Genomic DNA, 4,394 nt, shown 5'->3' with positions numbered 1-4,394 from the left:
TGGGCCACGTCCGGCACTTACTTGCGGCCCACATACCACATGGAATGATGGCACAGATGAGGGCCAGATATGGTTGCTGGAACTCGGCCGTTTTACAGCCATAAAAGGGCCACATCTCAGCCACCTTTTAACCAGCAGGGCCAGAAATGACCCACAACTCAACCACATGTAAAACAACTGGGCTGTTACCATGCCATATGTGGCCCAGATCCAAATTTTACTGATGCCCCTCTCCCAATCCCATTAATCATCACACCCTGTGATTTAATAATCATTACTTAATCATGTTTTCCATCAATATAACAATACAATACAAATGTCTCACTTTATTCTAATAATTTCAATATTAAACATCCATATAAAATGAAACTTTGCACAAATAAACATGAATGAAATGCAAGGGTCTCAGTGCATGAACACAAAGCATGCACAATAAAATTTCCTGCATAATTAAATGGTTGAGATGCACAATGTAATGCATAATTAAGGCGTTAAGATGTAAGCAGTCATTCAGAGTGAAAAAAGTTCATAGTAAAACTGAATTATTTTACAGTTCTACTATAAATTGATGGTAATTTGGCCCTTCATGGTTCTACTGTGAAATTTCATAGTAATCTAGTTGACAATTCCACTACGAACTTTCAGTTTGACCATGAATTATTTCACAGTTCTACTATAACAATTTCATAGTAAAACTATAAACCTGATTGATTATTTTACTGTGAAGTTTAACAGTTCCACTGTAAACTTGGTAAACAATTTTACTCTGAACTTCAGTTTACTTTGTAATTACTGTACTTTGACATTATACTATACAATACAATGTATAGATCTCACAACTCCATTTATTCAGCAACGGTATAATTTCAAACACAGGCACAAAAACAACTGGTAAGGATTCCTTCTAAATGGTAAACTGATAACACATTTACCAACTTGGCATTCTATATTGTAATGTTAAATGTAATATAACAATAGTAATATAGAAAATAATAGTAATAGATTGTATTTGTTATATAATAAAAATAATTATATTACACTTAATTTATTTTACGATGGTAATTATACAATAATATATTTTTATTATATAGTAATATATACAATTATATAACTGAATAATGTATTGTGGTATAAATCTATATATAAACTCTATACATACATAATGAAAAATCTAATTCATAATCATTCACTATGCATTTAATTATGGCAGTATTGGGTGCTTGGATGTGTCCTGTGTCTTTGAGTGTGTGTGGGGGCGTGAATTGTGACACCTCTTGTTTTCCTAGCTTGTCCACATTGTTGAATTTGCTGGTGAAGTACACTTTCTGGACCTCCTTCATGGGGAAAATCTGTTCGGCCACCTTTAAAAATGCAAAAATAAATAAAGAAATAAAATAAATAATCAAACATTTGCCACCATCACCTCTAAGCTACAGGGGCCCTAAAATATTTGATCAGCAATGTCTTACATCTGATGTATCATAAGGCATATACTTGGTGAGCGTATCAATATATAAATGCAGACATATGTTTATACATGTTCAAAAGATTGATTGATCTTAAGCAGAAGTTAAAGTGACAGACAAAGTACTGTGTATTTCATTTTTTCAATATAATCTGTTGTTTGAGTACTCAATATATAACGAGATATAAGAACTTTGTGATCTTACAATTAATTCTTATGGTGCAAAAAATATTTATTGCTGAAAAACATGACTTACCTTCATCTGCACTAAAGCACTGACGCAGACAGATCTTCTCTCTTTTTAATTTCATTATTTTAGTAGCCCAGACTACCTTAAGATGGATCGGCATGGCCCATCTGATTCACTAGTTACTAGAAAAAGAATCAAACAATTAATCAGCAGCTATGCAATCAGTACACAGTTTAGCATTTACCCCGTAGTAACACACCCAACAGAAGTTGAAAACAGTCAGGGCTTTAAGCATATATAGATATGCAGGCGGGCACAAAGGTGGATGAATGGATAGATGAAAAGACATTGTCAGCACCAAAACTGTAAATAAATGAGTTGTTTTACATGTTTTTACACAAATATATTTTAAACACAATCTATTTTTTTAAAAATCAACTAGCACTTACTTTAAGTTTCCCAGATCCAGGCAATTTTCTCTTTTACAGCATAGTCCTAGAATGGAATGATTTAGAATATGTAGTTATCTGAGTTATCTACAAAAACAGTAACATTCTGTGGATGTGGTTGTAAAGCAATGTACTGAATATCAAACTTGTTGCTACTATCATGAACAAGAATATGGAAAACCCATCCTTATGTGCTGATGTAAATGTGGGCAGATACTGTTATCTACAATACCCAGGTCTTCTCTGTTGGACACTGAGACTCTCTCAACCTCAGCGCCCTCCTTGACATGTGGCCATTCCTGGAATAAAAATACTGTTTTAATTTCATATTTAAAATATGTAGTTAACAGAATGCTAAAGTAGCTTAAACACAGTGGCACAACTGCAGGGTTTTCCCTGGGTTGTTGGTGGGCTTACTATTTTAAGAGCAACTTGCAGGTTAACGTCCACATTTAATTAATGTAGAGATATGTGTATAAATAAGACATAAAAGGTGAATTGTCTCGTAGGAAGTATTAAAAGCATTTACAAACTTGTCTATGTTCATTTCTTAGTAATATTATCTGTACACTTAAAATCATACAAATTGATAGGTTTATTATAGTGCAGTTCAGCACTGTAACAACACTATAAACTAAGTACTAATTGCACCAGTCTTAACGCGCTGCAAACATTACTAAACATTTAAAAAGTGCACAATCAACTAACGTCAGCTAACAGACTGTTAATGCTAATGGTTTAGCTAACGTCCCAAGTAACTAATTTGAAGACATAGAATCCTGAGACCTGTGTTATTTTCGGCTTTCTTATTTCTTTGGCCACTTATTTTTAAAAACATTTCAGGCACAATAAAGATATTATTGTTTATTATTATAAACTGTTTAAGTTTATGACTTACCATCGAACTTCAGGAGTTTAGCATGTTAGCAGGACGCCGCTTCACCAACGTCTTTTTATCCATTTCTCACTTTCCAGGTAACAGTTTAGCCGTTGACGAGATTACCGTCGACAGATTCTTGTGTTCTTTAATAAGCTCTGACTCAATAACACATGTAGCAGGAACTTTATATTTAAGTAAACACACAGCGCATACTTTAACAGACTCGTTTGTGAGAATTAAATCACTAAATCTGAGACTAAATTTGTATTTCGCGCGGTTCACCTGACGCGAAGCTCGAGACGCTTGGTTGAGATAACGGTCTCAAATCAAGTGCGCATGTGCGCATGCCCAGACTGACATGTCTGTAGAAGAGAGGTTTGTGCAGAACAGGCATAATAAAAGGTTATAAAGTCATCTGTCTGATGTAATATTGATGTAATGTAATATTTGTCCTGTCTGCATGAGGTTATTTGTATTTTTGTAATATTATAAATATGTAAATCTGTGCTGTATTCTTTTTTTATTGGAATATTGTTAATCATCTAGTTTTTTTTAGATGTAAATAATGTCTTTTTGACATGTTTTTCATGTCATGTAATTAACTTACTCCCACACACATACACTCCATTCATTCACATATATCCTTTAAATAATACATAAATATTATATACATTATTATTGTCTTGATATTTGTATCTTGTCATTTACCTATGATCATAGTTAAACTGTAAATTATTGTAAACATCAAACATTAGAAGAGGTGACTATGAACTATTCTTAGTTGAACTTTAAACTGTAAGTTGACTGAATTTCACAATTCAACAATATCATGTTTACAGTTGAACTGTACACTTTACAGTCAATATTATTAAACACTGAAAAGGTTACCATGAACTTCATGGTAACATGAGAGTTCACAGTTGTATTCATGGTCAAACTGTAAAAGTGACAGTAGAACGGTGAACTATTATGGTTCAACTGTAAACTTAACAGTTTTACTGTAAAACTTCACAGTACATTTTTTCCTGGGTAGTAGTATTAATTGTCATTAATTTTGCAAATGTTGTCGTTTTTGTTTTATTTATTTGCAAAATTAATGCATTGTTGAATGCTTTAGAAAGTGGGACATTACAATTTTTAATATAAGAGCCAGTGTTACTGGCTCACTTAGTTTGCCAGTGGTGCCATGTCTTTGCCAGATGTGTTTTGGGACATGTGGGTCATATAAGCATTTCCTATATGTGGGCCACTTTTGGCTCATATGCTGTTTGCCGATGCCGGCAGTGAGCCGGCAGTGCCGTAACGTTGCCAGAAGTGGCCCACATCCGTATGCTATCTGGGAAGTAATGGAGTGTAATGAACACACTAAAACGGTCTTTAATCGCTCAAATGAGTTTCTCTGGAACTGGG

General features: G+C 33.7%; 1 long non-coding RNA gene across 2 annotated transcripts; it reads right to left on the bottom strand.

The window, feature by feature from the left end:
- Positions 1–1,050: 1,050 nt before the first annotated feature.
- Positions 1,051–3,297, bottom strand: LOC134317828 (uncharacterized). Of its 2 annotated transcripts, XR_010013281.1 has the most exons (5): positions 3,003–3,296; positions 2,337–2,403; positions 2,105–2,150; positions 1,722–1,837; positions 1,051–1,361 (listed from the first exon to the last, which is right to left on the bottom strand). It is a non-coding gene; the product is annotated as an uncharacterized LOC134317828 (long non-coding RNA). The 2 variants fall into 2 exon arrangements; XR_010013280.1 differs by having other exon boundaries at positions 2,105–2,403; positions 3,003–3,297.
- Between the last annotated feature and the right edge of the window lie 1,097 nt (positions 3,298–4,394).

Source organism: Trichomycterus rosablanca, chromosome 7 (assembly GCF_030014385.1).
Source record: "Trichomycterus rosablanca isolate fTriRos1 chromosome 7, fTriRos1.hap1, whole genome shotgun sequence".
NCBI lineage: Eukaryota > Metazoa > Chordata > Actinopteri > Siluriformes > Trichomycteridae > Trichomycterus > Trichomycterus rosablanca.
Note: the sequence above shows the minus strand (reverse complement) of the source record. Positions and strands in the feature narration are given on the sequence as shown.